Source organism: Felis catus, chromosome D2 (assembly GCF_018350175.1).
Source record: "Felis catus isolate Fca126 chromosome D2, F.catus_Fca126_mat1.0, whole genome shotgun sequence".
Classification (NCBI taxonomy): domain Eukaryota; kingdom Metazoa; phylum Chordata; class Mammalia; order Carnivora; family Felidae; genus Felis; species Felis catus.
This window is the reverse complement of record NC_058378.1, coordinates 12,494,612-12,519,694: the sequence shown is the minus strand read 5'-3', so window position 1 is coordinate 12,519,694 and position 25,083 is coordinate 12,494,612. Positions and strand designations below refer to the sequence as shown.

The window sequence follows — 25,083 nt, the reverse complement described above, 5'->3', positions numbered from 1 at the left end:
TGGACTTCGGAAGTGCTTTTTCACACCCACTTACCTTACAACATCCCACTGTGATTACTCTAGAATTCATTCCATGGGTTGTTGTGGTTTTTTTTTTTTCCTGCACTGATTATTATAGACTGAATTGTGTCCCCCAGGTCATATGTAGCATTCCTAATCCCCTAGATGACTGCTTTTGGAGATAGGGCCTATATGGATGTGATAATGGTTAAATGAGGACCTAAGGATCCTGGTCTGCTAGCACTGGTGTCCGCACAAGAAGGGGGAGAGACACCGTGGCTCTCTCTGCCCACCTTGCCTGTGAGTGCCCGCAGAGAAGAGGCCACCTGAGGATGTGGTGAAAAGATAGCTATCTATCAGCCAAGCAGAGAAGGCTCACCAGAACCCAGCCTTGCTGGCACGTTGATCTTGGACTTCTAACCTCCAGAACTGAGAGAAAGAGAGAGAGAGAGAGAGAGAGAGAGAGAGAGAGAGAGAGAGAAAGAAAGAAAGAGGGGGAGGATCTTAAGCAGGCTCCACACTCTGCGTGCAGCCCCACATGGGGCTCAATCCCACGACCCTGGGATCAGGACCCAAGCCTAAATTGGCTACACCGACTGAGCCACTCATGTCCCTCTTTTTTTTTTTTTTTTTTTTTTTTTTGAGAGAGAGAGAGAATTTGCAAAAGAAAAGTGATCAAGACTTTAACATTGGTATAATTAAAATAATCATAGGGATAAGCAAGAATATCACATCATGAAATGAGAGCAAGCGGTTAGGAAAAGAATTAACCGAGATCTCGGGAATCCAAACAGCTACTGAAATACGAAGAGATGGACTGAACAGCAGAACAGGCACTGCTCAAAACCAAACCAGAGAGATGAGATATCAAGCTAAGGAATTCTTCCAGAAGGCAACACAAGGCATAAAAAGACAAAAGCTATGGTTGGCAGGTAAAGAATCAATGAAAATCAGATCTAACAGTTCCAGCAGACGTCCCATTGGTTTGGTTGCCATCTTCCCTTCTTTTCAGCCGAAAGTAAAGGACTTTAGCGGTTGGGCTTTCTCGCAGTTATTGTTAGCTTCGGGCTCCTAGTCTCAAATGCTGGTTTGGGCTCCGATTTTCCCCCGGGATTCCCCTACCAGCACCTGTAACTTCCTCAGGCTCCCCAGGCAGCCCAGGACTAGCAGCAGCTTCAATGCCACCCAGTCGCCAGCACTGTGCCTCCCCAACCAACACTTAGGCACACGCAGCCCATCGAGCGCCCGTTCGAGACGACGCTCCCGGACTTGAGTGACTCCAGGTGTCCCGTGCCAATCCAGCGATGAGAAAGCTCCCGAGCTTCTGGACGCCCGGTGGGGAGGCCGAGATGCTGAGCGCCGTGACTGTACCTGCCCCGCAGCCTCGACCCACCGCGCAGACCCCGCCCCTTCGCCCCGGCCACGCCCCCTCCGAGCGCGGGGCCTTGTGGGAGTTGTGGTCTCGCGCGACCAGGAGGGGGCCTCCCGCCGGAAGGCGGGGCAGGGGGCCGGCAGAACCCGGGAACTACAGCTGCGGAGGCCGCTCCGCCTCCCTGGGACTTCGGGCTCCACGGCGGCAAATGAGGTAGGACCACCAGGGCCTCCAAAACAAGAGGAGGTGCGCGCGGGGAGTCCTTCTCTCGGCCGGCAGCCTTCTCCCCGGGTCCCTCCTTGCGCACTGCCGTCAGCGACCCCACAGGCTCGAAATTGAGCCCCTCTCCCGGGGCCCAGGATTTGGCCCCGACCTTCCAAAGTAGGGCTCTTCTCCTCCCAGTGGTGTTTTGTGGCCTCTTACCTCCAGGCGCTTACCAGCTGCACCCCGACGGGGCTGAGAACTTTCTCCAGGTGGTGCTGTGACAACTAGGGCTCATCATCTTTGTTTTCTCGCTCAGAGATCATTGTTCTTTGCTGGATTAATGGTTAATTGAAACCTATTGTTTCATCTATGTTGTCTGTTTAGGGGCTTGTTAGGCTGGACAATGAATCGAGTCCATATCACTGTATCCTTGCTAGAAACAGAAACTAAGGGTGTTTTCTTTTCTTCCTTTGTTGTTTTATTATATTATATATATATATACATATATATATATATATGTATATATATTGTCTGAAACGTTTTATGAAATCAACAAATCAGGATTCCAGAAAAACAGAGTGCACCAGAATTCATTCCTGCTGACGAAATGATCCATTTAACTCTTCACTATATCCTTGAGATTGAGGCTGATAATATCTAAGTTTGTGCCTGACACGGAAGTCTACACAGACAGGGTGGCAATATTATTCAAACCCCAAACTAGGACGTTTGGACTATGATTTTTCAGCTTACAGTGAATAATTCATAGGAAGAGGCCTGCTCAGACACTACTGTGGATACACATTTAATAAACTGACTCTGGTAGAAAATAGAGAAAACAGGGGTGCCTGGGTGGCTCAGTCGGTTAAGTGTCCGACTTCGGCTCAGGTCACGACCTCACTGTTAGTGAGTTTGAGTCCCCAGTCAGGTGAGCCCCTATTCTCTCTCTCCCTCTCTCTCTGCCCCAGCTCACTTGCCCCCTCTATCTCTTTCGAAAGAAAGAAAGAAAGAAAGAAAGAAAGAAAGAAAGAAAGAAAGAAAGAAGAAATAAAATAGAGAAAACATAGTTTTGAACGAAAGAAAAAGAAAAGAAAGAAAATAGAGAAAACATAAAAATTGACAGTTCACATCACGATGTTATTTTCTTTTTAGAATCCTGTCCTTCGAATCGATAATCTCTCACTACAGATTCAGGTTACTTTTGTATCACTGAAGCACATATTCTACAAAAACAAAGAAGAAGAAGAAAAAGTTTATCATGTAAAACCAGATTATATTACAACTAAAGAAATAATGCTGAAGAGTAGATGTGCTCTTCAGAAGGAACAAGATGAAACATACATGTGTCTAGTCCTTAATTTCCAATCCCAATACCTATTGTAAAGCATTCATAATCCAAGCAATATTAATTTCTGTGATTCTAAAATTTCATCCTAAAAAGATGTCATCGTGTAACCCATCATACTTAACACTTTCAACGGCACTAACAGGTTGCTGGCTGGGATTTAGGCTCCTCTTCAGTTGGGCCCCTCCTCTTCTTTCTAACCTTTTCTCCCTTAATAATCTTTAAGAAAATGTTCTCTCATTATTGTTTGCTTTCTCACTGTATGACTCTCTACACCGTCTCCTTGTCTGCTCCCACCTCTGCTCACCCCAACTCCCATCCAGTCGTTCAAAGGCCAACGAGAGTTTCGGCTCTTGTTGGTTTTGTGAACTTTACAACTCGGAAGGATCTCTTTCTCCCGTATTTCTGTCTCTACTGAACGTGATAGCACTTACTCTCTGTATCAGTCATTTGATGATCTATTATCCAGCTCTGGACACTTCTATCTCCCTATATATGTCTTATCAAGAATCAGTAAATTTTTTGAGGTAAGGGATATGCCTTTTTAGTGAAGTGATACTTCAATTTTGAAATTATCATTCACATTATAGACAAAAAGATTTGCTAATTAATTAGTTGGGGCATACATAAAAGGTTCTAATTTAAATTACTGTATTTTTAGAGAAGGCCAACATTTTTTAACCACTGACCCCATAGTGTATGGCCTTCCATCATTAATGAAGGTTTTGATAACAAGAAACATCACTAGTAACTTTTGATTATGGGAAATAAGCTGAATTACACTTGGGAGACCACAGCGAGTGCCCTGGGTAGTCCAAAGGGGCCTGAGGACTCATGGGGAAAAGCAACACCCCAAAGAGGAGCTGGAAGCTATGGGAACAATGGAGAAGGCCTGGAATGCGTTTTGCAGAAAGCTGTCTCCTGCTGGGTGTGAGCTGATGACTCTTCAAGCTGCTCAAGTGATGCCAAAAATCATTGTCGTGGTCCTCCATCCCTGGGAAGATTCACTGCCTTCGATGGGGAGCAACAAGGTTGTTCTGGAGGTGAAATGCCCAATGACTGATCCTCACTGCTCTGTCAAGTTTCAAAGAAAGAAGTGGTTACTGTAAGACGCCGGGTTTCACCTCTGTCCCAGCCGCTTTAGTTGTGGTTCCTACCCAAGTTTTGGATCTTCCTCCTTCACCAACTTCTTCCCTCCAACCCAGTTCTCAAGAGTTCAAGGTTGTTCAGCTCCCTTGCAACACCCTGGTGCCGGCCTCAGGCAGGGGTCCCTCAGACGAAGGCAGAGCGCCTCTCAGCACCTGCTGCTCTCCTCTCCCAGTGGTTTTTCCACGAGGGGTCTTATCTCTTTTCTAGATCTTCTAGCAGGATGTGCGCACTTCCCATCTGCCCCTGTTGCCAGACCAACCCTTATCTGCAGCGTCAGACCCATCTGGCTTTTTGTCTGTTCTCCTCTCCGTGGATAGTTTGTCATAAACATTGTGGCCTGCTTCTGTCAGGACTTTACCCCTGAGCTATCAAAACCCATTCCTTGTTGGGGCGCCTGGGTGGCGCAGTCGGTTAAGCGTCCGACTTCAGCCAGGTCACGATCTCGCGGTCCGTGAGTTTGAGCCCCGCGTCGGGCTCTGGGCTGATGGCTCGGAGCCTGGAGCCTGTTTCCGATTCTGTGTCTCCCTCTCTCTCTGCCCCTCCCCCGTTTATGCTCTGTCTCTCTCTGTCGCAAAAATAAATAAACGTTGAAAAAAAATTTTTTTTAAAATAAAAAAAAACCCGTTCCTTGTGCCAGGGAAGCCTATGAAACATTTCTGATGAGTGAACCAGGAACCCAAAATAGATTACACTGACCCTGAATGTTCTGTCCCAAATGAAAAATATTTAATTTTCTGAGGAGCCCAAAGATCTCTGAGAAGTGAAATTTCAGACTCTGCCTCCTAGTGGCATACATGAACATTCACCCCGATTCTGTGTTTGTCAAGTTCCCTACTCTTCCGGTTAGTAGTTCTCTACCTCAGAAAGCCCACTCTCCACCCTTTCCTCTCCGAAAGGCCATTGCTCGCAGAATCTGTACATGGCACATGGCGCCTGATGGCATTGGCTGCCCCCTGCACCTTGCGTGTAACTGCTGTGGAATGTCAGGAAGGGAAGGATACCTGGCAGGTCTCTTGTTCTAAGAGTTAAGGTAGTTTGGGGCACATACTAAACAATAATCGGTGTCTTGGTTTTTCCAGATGTTCACCCTTTCTAAATTATTCTATGACTATAATTTGTTGGTTCCAAGATTTGTCTCCCCACCCCCAATTTTAATACCCCTTAAGGCCGCTTGCATCTTGTACTTCACAATGTCATAGTTTAACTGACAGTGTTTCCCTTTCCTAGCAGTACATAAAACATAGTACATCTTACCATTGATAAGAGCTAAGATTCAATTAAATACTCTATTGCGATTATGATTCTGCACTCCCACAGTGTAGTATCTCAATTCGTCAATGTAGTATACAAACCATCTCACCCCTAAGTTCATGCTCTGGGCTTAGCCGCAGTCACCAACCTCCCCCTCCAACCCATCCCCCTCCCACCAGATGCTGTGACCAGTTGCCCAGAACTTGCGGTAGTTTCGCAGATGCACTGTGCTGCCCCCTGGCACATTCGTACTCCTTCTTTCGGGTGGCATTCACGCATCACCTCCCCTGAAAATCTGTTGCTAACTTAGTGGCTCCCACCCAGCTCCATCCCTTGGCAGCCTTTTAACTCCCTCTATTAAAGAGCTTGTCACACTGCACTGTGGACATGCCGGTCTTCCCCTGAGAAGAGGAAGGAGCAGTGAGGGCCCTGGGCATTTTCAGCTCCAGTCGGAGCCCCATGCCTGGCTCTCAGGAAATGCTGGGTGCTGGTGGCAAATGGTGGTTATGCTCCGCCTTCAGTGGGCCCTTTGCCCACCACGGATGGTTCATTCAGCTGACTTAGCACAGGGTCTAGATCAATAAACAGTAGGTGTTATTATTGCTGTTGTTCTAGGGTTTTTTCCCTCAAAATTTCCACACCCAGAGTGGAGCCTGATGCAGTGCTCGATCCCACAAACCATGAGATCATGACCTGAGCTGAAATCAAGAGTTGGACACTCAACTGACTGAGCCACCCAGGTGCCCTACATTACTTTAATTCAGGCCTCAACCACTTCTTAATCAGATCAGATGAAAACATTTTCCTTGCTGCACCCTCTATATATTCTATTCCTGGTAATTTATAATTTACATGATCTTACTGTATCAAATAGTTCCATCTTCTAAAAATCTAATTTTGAACTTGTCATTCGCCCTTCTTAGAACCATGTTATACCTTTAGTAGCAAACTTGAAATCTCGGCCATTGGTTTTTATTTTGATTTAGGTTTGGGTTTTTTTTTGGGGGGGGGGGCAGGGGCATGGTAACTTTAAAAATCCCTCCAGCCCTTGGCTCTGTCTACCTGTCTGCTTTCATCTGTTTCTGCAATAAAATTGTTCTGCTAGCAAAAACTATCATTGTTGTCAGTGGCTCCGCCTACTGAACATTCATTAGTAGAATTTTGTTTTCTTTTTGCTATGTTAAATTTGTAACAGCAAGGAGTCATTTCAGTAGAGATGTTTCACAGATAACTTTCTCTAGCTGTGGGAATTTTACAAGATTTTTTCAAGACACTGATAATTATTATAACTTTGCGTAACTCATTGTTACTGTACTCTTAACTGGCCAAACATTTGTTGGCACACAAGAAAGAGTAACATGGTTCTACAGACGTTCCAGTACAGGGTCCCTTGGTCTAGAGGCCTAGATTCTAGCTCATCACTGTACAAGGCATGAGGCCTGTTAGTGATTTTATTTCCTCCTCTGCAAAATGGGCCCCCGGGTCCTTTCCACCCAAATAAATAATGTGTAATTCTCTGAGTGAGTTACACTTTTTGTTTAAATAGTCAACTGTCTTTTAAAAGGACGTCAATCATTTTTTTAAATCCCATATATTAACTCCCATCCTGAAAATTTGTCATTTTGATCCTCTCTGCTGAATAAAATATTCTAAAACTTCAGGGGTGTCTCGGTGGCTCAGTCCATTAAGCATCCGACTTCGGCTCAGGTCATGATCTCATAGTTTGTGAGTTCAAGCCCCGTGTCCATCTCTGTACTGAAAGCTCAGAGCCTGGAATGTGCTTTGGCTTCTGTGTCTCCCTCTGTCTCTCTCCCCCTCCCCCACTTATGCTCACGCTCTCTCTCAAAAATAAACATTAAAAATATATATATTCTTAAACTTCAATTGTTTGCAGGTGTTTGCAGTGTAAACATTCTATATGTATTAAAAAAAAATCAATTTACAAGCTTCCTTTACTATGGCAATACCAAGAGGCCTTAGTGAAAATCTCAGAAATGTCAAAGAGTACTATTTTCTATTCATCAAATAGTTATTGAGTCTCCACTAAGTGCCAGGGTGTCAGAGAGTGAGAGCTGACAGGGATGTAGCATTTTCCCATCTTCTGCTACCATATTCATTTCTTCATTACTCAGAGGGGTCTTCTTTGTATTATCTGATCTTTTAAAAATCATAAATTTAGGGGCGCCTGGGTGGCGCAGTCGGTTAAGCGTCCGACTTCAGCTAGGTCACGATCTCGCGGTCCGTGAGTTCGAGCCCCGCGTCGGGCTCTGTGCTGACAGCTCGGAGCTTGGAGGCTGTTTCCGATTCTGTGTCTCCCTCTCTCTCTGCCCCTCCGCCGTTCATGCTCTGTCTCTCTCTGTCCCAAAAATAAATAAACGTTGAAAAAAAAATTTTTTTTTAAAATCATAAATTTAAATTTAATTTCAGCTTTCATTCCCCTTCCTTCCCCACAACCCTTATAAACCTAGAAATATTGGATAGACAGCAATTTTGTTCCATTTCTTAAGAGCTCATAGATGGCAATTTTAAATGTTATATGTTTGAGTTTTCATTACTATTTGTTTATGTTACTTCTGCTTTGAACAGATAAACAATTGTTAATGACAGTGTGAACTTCTTACAAATGTACAACCAAAAATCCCCAAGTACACATTACTCAAGCTTTTTGTCCTCATTTAAATATTATTTCTCTCTTGATATGCATTCTTGTTTTGTATGGTCTTGCATAATAAAGATCTTTTTTAAAAAATAGACTTTAATTTTTGGAGTTTGGGGTTCACAGTAATTGAGCAGAAGGTAGGGATTTTCCATTTATTTCCATTCTCCACATTTACACAGCCTTCTCCACTACCAACATCCTGCACCACAGTGATACATCTGTCACATTCACTGACCCTACACTGATACATCATTGTCACCCAAGGTCCACAGCTTACATTAGAGTTCACTCTTGGTATTGTAAATTGTATGTGTTTTGACAAATGTGTAGTGATATGTATCTACTATTACAGTATCATACAGAATAGTGTCACTGCCCTAAAAATCCTCTGTGCTCTGCCTATCCATCCTTCTCTTCCGTAACCACTACAAACCACTGCTCTTTTTACTGTCTCCACAGTTCTGCCCTTTCCAGAAGGTCATATGGTTGGAGTCATACAGCATCTTCTTCAGATTGACTTCTTTGACTTATTAATATGAATTTTAAGTTTCTTCCATGTCTCTTCATTGCTTGGTAGCCATTTCTTTTTATTGCCGAATAATATCCCACTGTCTAGATGGACCACAGTTCATTTATCCATTTTCTCACCGAAGGACATCTTGGTTGCTTCCAACTTTCAGCAATTATGAGTCAAGCAATTATAAACATCTGTGTGCAGGTTTTTGCATGCATATCGTTTTCAACTCTTGAATAAGTACCAAGGAACACAACTGCTGGATCATATGGTAAGAGTATGTTCAGTTTTAGAAGAAACTGCCTAACTGTCTTCCAAAGTGGCTGTACCATTTTGTGTTCTCGCCAGCAACAAATGGGAGTTTCTCTTGTTCCACATCATCAACAGCATTTTATGCTGTCAGTGTTTTGGATTTTTGTCATTCTAATAGATGTATTATTGTTATGGGGGTAATTGTAATTTACAGTTCCCTCATGACACACAATGTGGAGCATCAGAGCATCTTTTCATATGCTTGTTTCCATCTCTATATCTTTTTCAGTGAGGTATCTGTTCAAGTCCTTTGGCAGCTTTTAAGTCAGGTTGTTCATTTTCTTATGGTTGAGTTTTAATAGCTCTTTGTATATTTTGAGTAATAGTCCTCTATAAGATATGTCTTTTACGATTATTCTTCTCCCAGTAAGTGGCTTGTGTTCTTTCTCTTGACAGTGTCTTTTGCAGAGCAGAAGTTCTTAGTTTTAGTGAAGTCCAGCTTATCAATTATTTCTTTCATGGATCATGCCTTTGGTGTTGTATCTAAAAAGCCATTGCCATACCCCAGGTCCTTTTGGTTTTCTCCAGTGTTGTCACCTGTCTTAGAATTGTGCATTTACATTTAGGTATATAATCCATTTTGAGTTAATTTTGAAGGGTGTAAGATCTCTGTCTAGATTCTTTTTTTTTCTTTTTTTCTATTTTCTCTTTTTTTTTTTTCTTTTCCTTTTGGTATATGCATGTCCAGTTGTTCCAGCATCATTTGTTGAAAAGAATATTTTTGCTCCTTTGTCAAAGATCAGTTGACTATATGACTATATTCATGTGGGTCTATTGATGGGCTCTTTATTCTGTTTAATTGACGTGTTTGTCTCTTCTTTTGCCAATCCTACTGTCTTGATTACTGTAGTTTTATAGTAAGTCTTGAAGTTGATTTTTGTCAATCTGACTTTGCTGTTCTCCTTCAATATTGTGTTGGCTATACTGAGTCTTTGACCTCTCCATCTAAAATATAGAATCAATATGGTGATATCCACAAAATAACATTCTGGAACTTTTATTGGGATTCTGTTGCATCTATAGATCAAATTGAGAAGAGCTGACATCTTGACAATATTGAGTCTTCCTATCCATGAACATGGAATATCTCTCCACTTACCTAGTTATTCTCTGATTATTTTCATTTGGGTTTTATAATTTACCTCCCATAGATGTTATACATATTTTGTTACATTTATAACTAAGTATTTCATTTTTGGAGGTGCTAATGCAAAAGGTATTGTGTTTATAATTTCTAATTCCAATTATTCATTGCTCGTATACAGAAAAGTGATTGACTTTTGTGTTTTAACCTTGTATCCTACAACCTTGCAATGATTGCTTATTGGTTCCAGGAGTTTTTTGACAATTTTTTTTCCTAAATAAATTATCATGTCATCTGCAAACAGACAGTTTTATTTCTTCCTTCCCAATCAGTATATTTTAATTTCCTTTTCTTGTCTTATTGCATTAGCTAAAACTTCCAATATGATGTTGACAAGGAGTGTTGAGAAGGGACATCCTTATCTTGTGCCTGATCTTAGCAGCAAAACTTACAGTTTCTCACCATTAAGTATTGTTTTTTATACGTGTTCTTTATCAAGAATTCTGCTGTACTTGAATAAAATAGTTGATAGATGTAGATTATGTCCACTTGATTAATGGTGCTGTTGAATTCAACTGTGTCCTTACTGGTTTTCTACTGGATCTGCCCATCTCTGACAGAGGATGTGGAATTTTCCAACTGTAATAATGAATTCATCTATTTCTCCTTATACTCTAGCAGTTTTTTGCCTCATGCATCGTTAGACACATACACATTAAGAGTTGTTAAGTCTTCCTGGAAAATTGATCCCTTTATTATTATGTAATTCTCTCTGATAACTTTCTTTGCTCTGGAGTCTGCTTTGTCAGAAATTAATACAGCTACTTCTGCATTCTTTTTATTAGTGTTAACATGGTATATATCTCTCCATTCCATTACTTTTAATCTATGTATGTTTCTTTATGTTTAAAATAAGTTTCTGGGGGCACCTGGGTGGCGCAGTCGGTTAAGCATCCGACTTCAGCCAGGTCACGATCTCGCGGTCTGTGAGTTCGAGCCCCGCGTCAGGCTCTGGGCTGATGGCTCAGAGCCTGGAGCCTGTTTCCGATTCTGTGTCTCCCTCTCTCTCTGCCCCTCCCCTGTTCATGCTCTGTCTCTCTCTGTCCCAAAAATAAATAAATGTTGAAAAATAAATAAATAAATAAATAAAATAAAATAAGTTTCCGGTTAGAAACTTATTTTATATATATTTATATATTTTTATTTATATGTTTATTTATATTTTATTTTATATATGTTTATATATATGTTAGACAGCATATAGTTGAATCTTGTTTTTTGATCCACTCTGACAATCTCTTTTAGTTGGTGTATTTAGACCATTAACCTTTAGAGTGATTATTTGATATCATTGTACTTTTAAAAAAATTTTTTAAATGTTTACTTTTGAGAGGTAGGGGAGGGGCAGAGAGAGAGGGAGACAAATAATCTGAAGCAGGCTCCAGGTTCTGAGCTATTAGCACAGAGCCCAACACAGGGCTTGAACCCACGAACTGTGAGATCATGACCTGAGCTGAAGTTGGATGTTTAACCCACTGAGCCACCCAGGTGCCATGATATTTTTGTGCTAATATCTCCTGTATTTGTCACTGTTTTCCATTTGTTGCCTTTCTTCTTTGTTCCTGTTTTTATCTTCCTCTGCCTTTTGTAGTTTTAATTGAGCATTTTATGTGATTACATTTTCTCTTCCTTCTTAGCATAGCAATTATATTACTTTTCCTGAAAACTTTTTTTAGTGGTTGTCCTAGAGTTTGCAATATAATAACTAATACAAGCCGCTTACTTTCAAATAGTGCAGATAAGTATCTTATAATAATAAAGTAATCCTAATTCCTTCCACACATCCTTGTATCATTGCCGTCACTCATTTCACTTATACAACAAGCATACATAAACCTGTATGTGTACATAAGCATACATAATTGAATACATTGTTGCTCTTGTTATTTTGAACAACTTGTTATTAGTTAGATCAATTAAAAATAAGAAAAATAAGTTTTTATTTTACCTTCACATATTGCTTGCCTGATGTTCTTCCTTTTTTTATGTGGATCTGAGTTTTTGATCTATATTATTTTCCTTTTCTCTAAAGAACTTCTTTTAATATTTCTTGTAAGGCAGGTCTACTGGTAATAAATTTCCTTAATTTTGAAGAATAAGTGTGCAGGGTGCAGAATTCTAGGTTACATACTGCACTCCACTGTCTTCTTTATTTCGCTGTTTTTTTGTTTTTTTTTTTAAGTAGGCTCCATGCCCAACATGAGGTTCGAATTCATGACCCTGAAATCAAGAGTCACATGCTCTACTGATTGAGCCAGCCAGACGCCCTCCACTATCTTCTTGCTTGCATAGTTTCTGAGCAAAAGTTGGATGCAATTCTTAATTTTATTCCTCTACAGATAAGGTATTTTTATTCTCTGACTTATTTTTTCTTTGTTGCATTAGCTAATGCTTTTCTGAAGTTTGAATATAATATGCTTAGGTATACTTTTTGTTTGTTTTGTTTTGGTATTTGTTTTTGGCATTTATCCTGCTTGGTGTTCTCTGAGATTCCTGGATCTGTGGGGTGGTGTCTGACATTAATGTAGGAATTTTCTAAGTTATGATCACTTCATATATTTCTTTTGTTCCTTTTTCTCTTTCTTCTCCTTCTGATATTCCCATTACATGTATGTTAAAACTTTTTCAGCTAGTTTTTGGTTCCTGAATATTTTGTTTTAGCGTTTCTTTTTTTTTTTTTTTTTTTCTGTCTTCTTTCCCTTTTCCATTTTGGAATTTTCTACTGACTTATCTTGAAACTCTGAGTTTTTCTCCTCAGCCAAATTCCATCTGCTAATGAGCCAATCAAAAGCATTCTTCATTTCTGTTAGTGGTTTGGTGTTTCGTTTTTTTTTTTTTTTTCTAGCATTTAAAAAGTTTTTTTCAGAGAATTTACATCTCCTTGATTAAATTGTCAGTGTGTTCTTGCGTGCCATCTACTTTATCCATTAGAACCCACAACATATTCATCATAGTTTTCAGTTTTCTGGTTGATCATTCCCAGATCCTTGCCCTATCTGAGGTGAGGCTGGTTCTCCTACTTGTTCTCTTTCTTCAAACTGTGTTGTTTGCTTGTTAGTATGCTATGTCATTTTTTTCCTGATAGCCAGACATGAAGGACTAGGTAAAAGGAACTACAGTCCATAGGCCTTCAGTACATGCCCTTTAGTAATGCCGCGGTGAGTGTGGGGGAGAGGAAGCACTCTGTAGTCCTGTTATTTGGTGTCGGTCTTTTAGTAACTCTGTGCCTCTGGACTGCCAACTTCACAAATGCTTCTCAGTCCACTCTCCCCCTAGAAGAGACAAAATTGCTAGAGAGGGTTGGAGTTGGGTATTTCCTTTCCCCATGTGGAAGGTCAGAGCCAGCTGAAATTGGACATTTCCTTCCTCCGAGTTGGCTAGGCTGTGATAAAACCCCCATAGTTTAGGCTCTGGAGGGCTTGTTCAGAATAGATTTCTATGAGTATTTCAAAATGATTCCTTTTCTCCTCTTGGTGCTGATATTCACGGTGAGAACCTGGTCAAACTCCTGGAGGTAAACTTCGTAAACGTGTGTGGTTGCCCCTGGAGTTTTTATTTCTCAGAAGTCCACACTGAGCCTTCAGTAATTCATCAATTACAGTTCTCGTTTTCCTGTCTTGGTACTAGTTCCCCTGAAGGTCTCTGCTATTGGTTTCTGTTCTGGTGGATTGTAATCCTCTGTACTTGATTTCCCCACATACGAAAGCAGTGGACCCCACTGTGACCCCACTTCTCTGATGGATCCAAGGAGGGCTGTTGACTTTCCAGTTTGTTGAGCCTTTTACTTGTTGTCAGGGAGGAGTGATGACTTTCAGGCTGCATGCTGGCCATTATAAAGTTTTCAGCATTTGAAAGCAAAATAATGATTTTATTGTTGTATCAGTATACCTTTGTGATCCATCATTCATGTATCCTAACTCAACCACTCTACTATCATTGCACATTTAGGTACTACTACTTTTCCTTTATTTCTTAGTTATACTTCAGCTGAAGTGACTGTTTTTGTGCACTTAAAATTCTTCTTCTCTAGATTATTTTCTTCTTATACCCAAATTCACATCCATAATTCTCAATCCCATACTCTGTTGAGAACATGACTAGGGCACCTGAGTGGCTCAGTTGGTTAAGCATCCAGTTCTTGGTTTCAGCTTGGCTTATGGTCTCCCAGTTCATGAGTTCAAGCTCCACATCAGGCTCTGTGCTGACAGTGCAGAGCCTGCTGGGGATTCTCTCTCTCCCTCTCTCTTTGCCCCTTCCCCACTCACTCTCTGTCGAAATAAATACATTTTATTAAAAGAAGAAAAAAGCTTTAAAAAAAACTTGACTTTAGTATTCATAATTGGTTGGATCGTTTGGCTGGGGGAGGAGGTGGGGGAGGAAAGGGATGAGGATTAGTCCTCTTTCCATACCTTCAAGTCTTCACCCTGACTGCAATGGAAGATGTTGGAGTATCATAAGTTGCCCGTCAAAACAGATAAAGTGACGATCCCTCCTCTTAACAAAAGAAATAAGGAGTCCTAAAGCTGAGAGAGCTTTTATCAAAATACTGGTGATGGGCATTTCCAAAATGCAAGTTTTTTTTTTTAATGTTTTTATTTTGGGGGGCATGCAGAGGATCCGAAGCGGGCTGTGTACTGAGAGCAGAGAGTCCAACGTGGGGCTTGACCTCACCAACCGTGAGATCACGACCTGAGCCAAAGTTGGACGCTTAACCGACTGAGCCACCCAGGCGCCCCTAAAATGCAAGTGCTTAATGATCACGAAAGAAAGATCAACGGAATCCTGTTAAGCTATAAGAAATGATATTCCGCAATGTGCAGCTTAGACCTCCCCTTCTGTCTCAACTGAATTAGACTGACCTCCATGCTAGTTGCACCAACTGTAACTTAACTGATAAAAAAAAGTACAAGCGTCTTCCACAGAAACCGCGACGTTCCAGATGTTGGTTTGAGATTGTTCACGCACACGTCCTGTGTACTTGTGCTTGCCTTTGGTGCCCTCTGCCTATCTCCTGGTGCACTCCCTTGCTCCTCTTCATTATTTCCTCTCTTCCTAGTGCTCCCATGTTCCCCAGAGAAAACCTGATTGGATAAAAATAATTGTTCATGGCATGAAACTATTTGCATTAAAACTTTTTTTTTTAACATTTATTCATTTTTGAGAGTGAGAGAGACAGAGCGTGAGTGGGGGAGGGGCAGAGAGAGTGGGAGACACACAATCTGAAGCAGGCTCCAGGCTCCGAGCTGTCAGCACGGAGCCTGACAGGATTCGAACCCACGAACCGTGAGATCATGACCTCAGCTGAAGTCGGATGCTTAACCGACTGAGCCCCCCGGGTGTCCCTGCATCTTAAAAGAGATCAAAATAGTGTGACACAAAGGAATGAAATGCTAATGGTGTAATCTCAGATAGGAAATGTCTCAAATGATTTCAAATATGCTAACCACCACTTAGTCTGTAAAATAGATTTAAAAAAATCTATGGTTACTTTCATATTCATTTCGCAGTCTGCAATGTCGAACCATTCAAGGTCTGGAAAAGGAGGAGAATGACGGATAGTTTTTTCAAGTGACTGAATCTTTGCAAACAGATCAGTCCGGGAGACAATGTTTATGGGGGGGGGGGGTGGTGAGGCAAGTCAAGACTGATTTTGTTAAGCAGACACCTTTATGAAAATTATTTCCAAATTTTCTATATAAAATTTTTTAAATAATATATACATAAATAAATATTTACATATAAAGTTAGAACACTACCAAAAAAGCTGAAGCCTCTGTAAGCATTAATCTCTTCCAGTCCTGGTCCTTTCCCTGTTGCCCAGAGATAGCCCTTATTAGACATTGTTATGAGTTTGGCAAGTATCCATCCTTAAAAGAAAAAAAACAAAATGAAACAGCTTTATTGAGGTATAATTATCATACAACCAACTACACATATTTAAACTGTTCAGTTGGATAACTTTTGACATACGTATACATTTATGAAGTCTTTACCTCAAGCTCTATGTGGTGAACCTATCCATCTCTCAAGTTTGCTCATTTCTCTTTGTGATCATTCTTCCCTCCCCATCCTCAATCACAGGCACCCAAAGATCAGCTTTCTATCACTAGAGATGAGTTTGCATTTCAGTAGGTTTATATACATGGAGTCATACATTAAGTACTCCTCCTTTTTTCTGGCCTCTCTCACTCAGCATAACTATTTTGAGATTCATCCATGTTGTTAGTGATAATAGTTCGTTCCTTTTTTTTTTTAAGTTTATTTATTTTGAAAGAGAGACAGAAAGAGTGGGGGGGGGGGAGGGGCAGAGAGAGAAGGAGAGAGAGAGAATCCCAAACAGTCTCTGCACTGACCGTGCACAGAGCCCCCACATGGGGCTTGATCTCAACCGGTGAGATCATGACCTGGGCTGAAACCAAGAGCAGGATGCTTAACCAACTGAGCCACCCAGATGCCCCAGTTCATTCCTTTTATTACCGAGTAAGCTTCCATGCTAAAGGTATACCTCAATATTTTTACCCATTCGCCCATTGATGGACATCTGTGCTGTTTCCAATTTGGAGTTATTACAAATAAAGTTGCACTGAACTGTGCACCAGTCATTGTCTGGACATGAGATTTTAAAAAACTTGGGTAAAGATGTAGAGTAGCAAGATCATGTTGTAGGTATATATTTACATTTTTAAGAAACCGCCAAGTGGTTTTCCAAACAGGTGGTACTCGTTAACACTGCAACCGCCAGGCCATGGGAATCCCAGCTCCTCCATATCCTTGTCAACGTCTGGTATGGTCAGTCTGTTAGTTTAGCCATCCTAACACGTGTCAAGCAGTATCTCATTATTGTTTTAATTAGAATTCCCCAAAGTACTAGTGATGTGAGTATCCTTGTGTTTATTTGCCAACTTCTGTGGTCAAATGATTCGTTGAATGTTTTATACATTTTCCATTGGGTTGTTTGTTTCCTTATGTTGAGGGTTCTTTTCACGTTTTGGCAAAAAGTCCTTTGTCGAACACATGTTTTACAAATATTCTCTCCCAGCAGTGGCTGCCCTTTCCATTATTCTAAGTTTCTTTAGAAAAGGAAAAGTTTTAAAATTTGATGAAGTCCAATATTTACATTTTTTAATAGGTATGTGTTTTTGGTGTTGTACCTAAGAAATCTTTGCTTAGCCCAAAGCCACAAAAATTTCTCCTCTGTTTTCTTCTAGATGTCTTACAGTTTTAGGTTTTATATTCATGCACAAATCTTTTAAATATGTCTTAATTGCTCTGGAGTGAATGAGTAAGGGTAGAATGGCTGGACCATATAGTAGGTATACATTTAATTTGTATTTATTTATTTTGAGAGAGAGAGAAAGAGTACACAGGAGGTCAGAGAAAAAGAGGGAGAGAGAGAATCTCAAGCAGGCTCTGCACTGTCACAAAGGCAGTGGGGCTTGAACTCGTAAACCATAAGATCATGACCTGAGCCGAAATCAAGAGTCAGTCACTTAACCAGCTGAGACACCCAGGTGCCCACCCCCCCCCGACTTTTTTTTTTTTTTTAAGAGAGAGAGCACATGAGCAGGGAGAGGGGCAGAGGAAGAGAGAGAGAAAGAAAATCTTAAGCAGGCTCCACCGTCAGCATGGAGTCTGATGCGGGGCTCGATCCCACCACCCTGGGATCGTGAGCTGAACTGAAATCGAAAGAGTCAGACACGCAACTGACTGAGCCACCCAGGTGCTCCTACCAGTAGTTTTTTAAGAAACTGCCAAGCTGTATTATTTCTGACTTCATCTTATCTCCTTTATTGGCTTATTAGCTAGCCATAACTCTCATTCGTGTTATTTCGGTGATTGTATACATCTTTAACATATCACAGTATAGCTTTAAATGATATTTTAATAATTCCTGCATTAGAGCCTTAAAAGTGTGTACTTCCATTTCTCTCCTTCCTGCTTTTGAGTCAGTTTTACCTTCACATAGATTGTAAACTCTGGATACATTGTCACTATTTTGCTTTAAATAAAACCTATTAGCTTTCAAATACACTGACCCCTTTAGTGCAGGTCTGCCACAGATGAACTCTTTCAACTTCTACATGTCTAAAAAAAAAAAAGCTTCACCTTCATTTTTGAAATACATTTCTACTGGGTGTACAATTCTATGTCCTTTAAACATACTGATCCACTCTCTCCTGGCTTGCATGGTTTCTGATAAGAAATCTGTTGTTATTCTTAGTTGGGTCGCTCTGTCATGTATCTTTTTTTCCTGTGGCCACTTTAAGACTTAGTCTTTGTCTATGGCTTTGAGCAAATGGGAGTGTGTGGGGCTTGGTGAAGTTGTTTTCATGTTTCTGGTGCTGGGTGTTCACTGAGCATTTTTGGATCTGTGCGTTTAAGGTTTTCATCTAATTTGGAAACCTTTCAGCCATTCTTTCTGCAAATAATTTTTGGTCCCCCACCATCTTTCCATTTCAGGGATTTCATTTACATGTATTTTACATGTATATTAGGTGACTTGAAGTCCCACAGTTATTTTCATTTTTGTAAAATTACTTTTTCTCCCCGAGGTTCATTTTCTTTTCTTTTTTTTTTTTTTTTATGTTTATTTGAGAGAGAGAAAGAGAGGGAGACAGAGAGAGAGAGAGAGAGACCGCGTGAGCAGGGGAGGGGCAGAGAGAGGGAAGCAGAATCCAAAGCAGGCTCTAGGCTCTGAGCTGTTAGCACAGACAGAGCCTGACGCGGGGTTCAAATGCATGGACCGCAAGATCATGACCTGAGCCAAAGTCAGACAGAGCCACCCAGGTGCCCCATCCCTGAGGTTCATTTTCAGTGCTTTCAATTGAGATGTCTTAAAGCCACTAATCTTTTCTTTTGCAATGTCTTAGCTGCTGCTAATCCCATCTAGTCTTCTTTTTTTTTTTTTTTTAACCTCAAGTATTATGGTTTTAATTTCTGAAAGTTTTACTTTGGGTTTTTTAATAGTTTCCGTGTCTCTACATAGCTTGTTGAACCTATGGAATACAGGTATGATAAAAGTTTTAATGTTCTCCGTTAATTCTGGGGTTTTTTTTTTTGAAAATTCTTTTTAAAATTTTTTAAAAATATTTATTTATTTTTGAGAGACAGAGTATGAGCAGGAGAGGGGCAGAGAGAGAGAGAGAGAGACACAGAATTCAAAGCAGGCTGCAGGCTCCAAGCTGTCAGCACAGAGCCCGATGCCCAAACTCACAAACCGTGAGATCATGACCTGAGCTGAAGTCAGACGCTCAATCGACTGAGCCACCCAGGCACCCCTAATGTTCTCCATTAATTCTAACATTTGTGTCAGGTCTGGGTTAGTTTTAATTACCTAATTTTTCTCCTCATTATTAGCCTACATTGTCCTACTTCTTGCAAGCCTAGTATCTTTATATCCCAGACACTGTGCATTTACCTTGTTGGGTACTGGATATTTTTGTACTTCTATATTTTGTATTTGTATTTATTGAGTTTTTCAGGATGCAGCTAAGTTACTTGAAAGAGTTTGATCCTTTTGGGTCTTTTAAGATTTGTTAGGTGGGACTGGGGCAGTGCCTGATCAGTCCAGGGGTAATTACTTACCGGTACTGAGGCAAGACTCTTCTGTGTAATCTACCAAATTCCCATGAAATGCAAGGTATTTGCAGTCTGGTTGGACTGGTAAGCACTATTCGTGGCTCTGAGTGAGCCCCGGGGTACTGTTCCCTCTGATCTTCTACTACAGTCCCTCTCATCACCCTCCCCAACTGTGGGTCATTTCCAACATGAACGCATCTATCAGTAAATGGTATGCTGAGTAGTCAAGAGGGACATCCCATGGATCTCTGAGGACCTGTCTGCGAAGTCTCTACAGCTTCCTGTCCTGTGACTTCTAGCCACAGTTCTTCACATCAGGGAGTCCATAAGACTCTGCCTCGATCCCTTTCTCTGCGCCACACCCTGGAAATTCTCTCAAGGCATTAAGCTGGGGCAAGCATAGGAATCACCTCGCTTATATCCTGACTCTTAGGGATCACTGGCCTTTTTTGTCTGATGTGTAGTGCCTTAAAAACTGTTGTTTCGTATATTTTATTTGGTTTTTTTGCTGTTCTTGTTTCAGGCAAGAGGGTAGATCTAGTTCCGGTTACTCTGCTTTGGTTGCAAGGTAAAGTTGGTATGTATCCATTTTTTAAAAATTAGAATGTAGTTATAGAAAACATATGGATTGGCTTGTGTCTACCCCTGATATCACTTTGCAACTTGTTTTTTCATTTAAAATGTTTTCCTAGCTTACTTTTGGTATCTTCTGTAAAATATTGCATTGCATGATTATATTATATATTTATTCATACCCCTATTGATTGACATTTAGATTGTTTCTAATATTTGCTATGACAAAAACACTGCATCCAGCATTCTTATGCCTGCCTCCGTGTAGCACGTGCAAATATTCCTTTAGAGAAATTTTGGGTCAATGTTAGCGAATTTAGCAATTTTAGGTCAAATTGCTCTCCAATGTGACCATATAAATTAACATTCCTACAGTGTATGAAAACCTGTTTCTTCAGTCTTGCCAGTATTTGATATTGGCAAGATTTTAAGTTTTTGCCCTTCTGCTAGCTTCTTATTGCTTGAGTTTGCACTTCTTTTATTTTTACAAGGTTGAATATCTTATATTTTTATTGACCATTTTTGTTTCTTCTGGGGATTTTCTACCTAGTGTTTGTCCAACCTTATGTTGAATTATTGTTAACATATTTTAATTTATTTAAATAAATTCTTAAAACTTTGGACTGATTTTTTATATATATAAGTTATATAGTATATACTATTCTATTTTATAATTAGAAATACAAATATCTTATTTTATATTTTTACCTAAATTTTATTTATATTTTATATTTAATTAATTTTTATATAATCATAAGTTTTATAAGTTACAAAATAGAATATCATATATGTAATTAATTTCTCTAAGTTTACCCCTGTTTTATAATTTTCTATTGTCTTATGGTGCAGAATTTGAATTTTTATCCAGTTAGGTTTATCAGATTTTTCTTTCATGTCTGTTGATTTTTTTACCGTAAGAAAGCTTTTCCTGTTACTAAAGTTATTAAAACATTCTCTCTTATAGTTTTTCTTACTAATTTTAATGTTAAATAATTTATAGTTAGATATTTAATCTATTTGAAGCTTACTTTTGTGTATAAGGTATGGTAGGGATATAAATCTCATTGTTCATCTAAATAGCAAAATATCCCCATACTATTTTTGAACTATCTTCTCAACATTTAAATGTTTCAATCATATAGCAAATTCCCCAAAGATACAAGAATCTGTGCTTCATTTTTTTCTGCTCCCATTAATCCCTTTTTATACCAATACTCACTGTTTTAATTACTGTTAGTTTATAATACCTTGCTATCTCATAGGGCAAATACCACCTCTTTGTTATTCTTTTTCAAAATTATCTTGAATTTACCCTTCCATATAAATTTACAACCAGTTTCATGTTTGAAGAAAATCTTATTAGTTTGATTGGGTTTCATTAACTGCATAGATTAATTAGGGAACCATGAGTATCTTTACAATGTTGAGGCTTCCTATCAATTAACCTGGTATAGTTCTCTATCTACTCAGATTTATTTTCTACAGCCTCCAGGAAAGCTTTGTAGTTCTTGCGATTTTTAAAGATAGTTTTATTGAGTTTATCCCCAGTTACTTTATAGCTTTATTTGCTGTTTTTATGGGATCATTTCCACCATTTCCATATTGCTGATCTATAGGAAAGCTGGTGGTGTTCCGTACGTTGAGCTTTTTCTCTCCTCCAAGCTAAATTCACCTATTAGTTCTAATAGTTCCTCATCTGACTCATTTGTATCTAAGTCCACCTTCTTGTCTTAGCTCAGAATCCACTCTAGAGGCATCTACATGGCTCGGTTGGTTAAGAGTCTGACTCTCGATTTCAGCTTGCTCATGATCTCGCTGTTCATGAGATCGAGCCCCGCACTGGGCTCTGTGTGGACAGTGAGGAGTCTGCTTGGGATTCTCTCTCTCCCTCTCTCTCTGCCCCTGTCCCACTCGTGTGCTCTCTCTCTCTCTCTCTCTCAAAATAAACATTTTTTATAAAAAATAATACACTCTAAATGACAAGTTTTAAAATAATTTGTTAAATGATGGATGATTTTGTAGATTCCCAAGTCAGCAACTTGAGCCCGTGTTCCACATTCTGAGGGTACACAGCACAGGAAACTAAACTCTCAGGTGCCGACTACACAACTTTTAGTTGGTCGCCGATAACGCCAGGTTTTCTTCTCATCTGCCCTTTTCTGCTAACAGCAGAAATGGAACAGAATCTCTAGCTGACTTCAGTTTGTTGGGTTTCAGGTTTTGATCCATAAAGTTCACCTCTTTGATCAGATTTTCTCTTAATATCTGGAGCAAGAAATAAATTGCTATTATATATATTCACTAAGAAAGCAGCTGAACATGCTGAGGATGATGGCACCCAAGGTCAAGGTACCAGCACACACTTGTGAGTGGTGAGAGCGCAAGGCTGTAGTCAGGTTCCAGGATAAAGTGCTCATTAGGGAGCCATACTTTTTCTCCCATCTCCTTACCTCTCCGTACCTCCCGCTCCCTATCCATGGCACTCAAAGTGTTTTTAGCAAGACCCACACTGAGAATCACCCACTGTTCCATTCTCTTTGTGGAAAACCAAACACAGCACAAAAATGGTGGTTTTCTGGCTCATGCGTCGTAATGGGTAAATGATTCAAAGTAAGCTGGTAGAAGTTGGCAAGAGAGATTTACTCTCCTGTACATAGAACGGCTTTTGTCCAAGTAGGTAGAAGAAACTTTAAGAACTATTCATGCTTAAATATATGCACCAGAGTGCTGTGCCCCTGTCAAATAGGGCTCACATCAACTAAAATGATAATATTTTCCTTACATAAGTTTTCTAGTCCCTCTGTCAACATTTTGGAATACATCATTTGTAAGGAACATCTGCAAACGCATAAAGCAATCACTTCATGGGAGACAACGAATGCTTAAAAAGGCAACAAAAGAACATTTACAATTTTTAGATGTGAGTTTCAGATATGAGTTTCCCTCACTTTTGGACAAGGATGCAAATTCAACTCTGTAATAAATTACAGTGCACTGTGAAGATTAAATGCACTCTTGGATTGAGTTCGCGCCTTCCTCCATCCTATCCTACACACAGCTGCCACACTAATCCTCCAAAAACACCAATTTTCATATGCTGCTTTTCAAAACTAGCTTCCTGGCTTCCTGTTGCATGAAAAATAGTCTCAAATGCTTTCGTCTGGCATTCAAGGCTCTCTGTGATGTGCACCCTGGCAAACATTTCACACACAAGCATGTGGTGTGGTGGAAGAAATGATCTCCGGCTAGTTATTTAGAGACCCCACTGACCCCACGGCCCCACTGACCCGGCAAAGGTCCCATGCACCTCCTAGACTCATAGGCTTACTCAGTAATGGTCTGAAAGGCTATTACTGGGTCACATGCCCAAACCCTAGAGTCGGGAGTCAGGGTGATGTTGCCACTGCCTAATCACATGGACTGAAAGTGGGAATGGCGGTTTTCCAGAAGAAAACTGGGGCATTATCATGAGCAGTCAGGTGGTAAAACAGCTGAGATCCCCTACAAGTGCCTTAACACACTGGACAAAATTCAAGGAGACAAGCAAACGTATTAACTCTCATTAGGCCTCTTGCATCACACACAATTCCACAGGGTTTTATCACACAAATGCAGCTGAGGGAGGCACTGTCTCATTCTGGAATGTAAGGAGTCTCCTACTGCCCCAAATCCATGCACTTCCATTATAGCTGCTTGAAAAAACTTTTTTTCATGTTTATTTATTTTGAGAGAGACAGAGCACAAGCAGGAGAGGCGCGGACAGAGGGAGAGATATTTCAAGCAGACTCCACACTGTCAATGTGGAGCCCCACATGGAACTTGAACCCATGAGCTGTAAGATCATGACCTGAGGCGAAATCCAGAGTCAGACACTTAACCAACTGAGCCACCCAGGCGCCCCCGTTACAGCCACTTTTATATAGATGAGACCCTGTCTGGGAGCACAATTTGCTGGGTTCATTGTATACAATGTACATACCCTCAATAATAACTTTTTATCTCAGGTTGCACAAATTTAAGTAACACTTAGCCACAATGGTGTAAAATGAACAAAAACAACATATTCTGTGATGAATCAAATACAATATATTTTGAGTTAATGCTTTCTCTCTTTAAAGATAACATTTCTGATAACTGTCATCTGTTCGTGAAAAGACACAAGACCAACAGTTTGTGTGTGTGTGTGTGTGTGTGTGTGTGTATGTTTTTCTCTACTTAAGGCCAGATTGTCTTGAATAAAGGTCTCAAAGTTTGCCTGAAAGCTTTCAAGGCAAATTGTCAGGTTGAGGGTGGTCACCACCCAGCCAGATGGCTTGCATACATCTTCAGTGCCTTTCTTCTACACATGCTCTCTTCCTGGTTTAAACCTTCATGATCCCAGTTCTATAGTGAAACAGTATTTGCAAGTCTCTCTTGACCATAAACTCCTAAAAGTTGGGGACTTCTCACTTTGGTTTCCCCAGGGCTTGGCATTTTGTTTGGCGTTGGGGCGGGGCGGGGAATGGGCAATTCAAAAAGTATGTTATTTGATGCTATGATTCAATCCATCCATCTATGCTATGCACAAACACTACAACAAATTTCTTATAACAAATAGGAACTTCTTGCAATAAACTAAATTCCAAGGAAAGAATGAAAACAGGAAGGTAGCTGGTTTATTTGTACCTACTATGTGAGAGGCACTGGTTTAGTTTTTTTTTGTTTGTTTGTTTTTAATGTTTACTCATTTTTGAGAGAGCATGAGCAGGGGAGGGGCACAGAGAGGGGGACAGAGGATCCGAAGTGGGCTCTATGCTGACAGCAACCAGCCCAATGGGGGCTCGAATTCATGAACCATGAGATCATGACCTGAGCTGAAGTTGGATGCTTAACTGACTGAGCCACCCAGGCGCCCCTGGTTTAGGTATCTTTATAGACACATTATTCCATTGAACTTTCACAATCCTATAAATTCTTACACTCAAGAGTTTGCATTGCTTGC

General features: G+C 40.4%; 1 protein-coding gene across 6 annotated transcripts in view; it reads left to right on the top strand.

Annotated features, from left to right (window-relative positions):
• Positions 1-1,466: 1,466 nt before the first annotated feature.
• Positions 1,467-25,083, top strand: part of EDARADD (EDAR associated death domain) — a 93,947-nt gene continuing 70,330 nt past the window's right edge. The window contains exons 1-2 of one of the 6 annotated variants that reach the window (XM_019814282.3): positions 1,467-1,585; positions 20,053-20,106. The gene's annotated coding sequence lies outside the window, so the exon portion shown is untranslated. The remainder of the gene's footprint in view (positions 1,586-20,052; positions 20,107-25,083) is intronic. The other 5 variants (XM_019814283.3, XM_019814285.3, XM_045039906.1 and 2 more) reach the window with 5 other exon arrangements.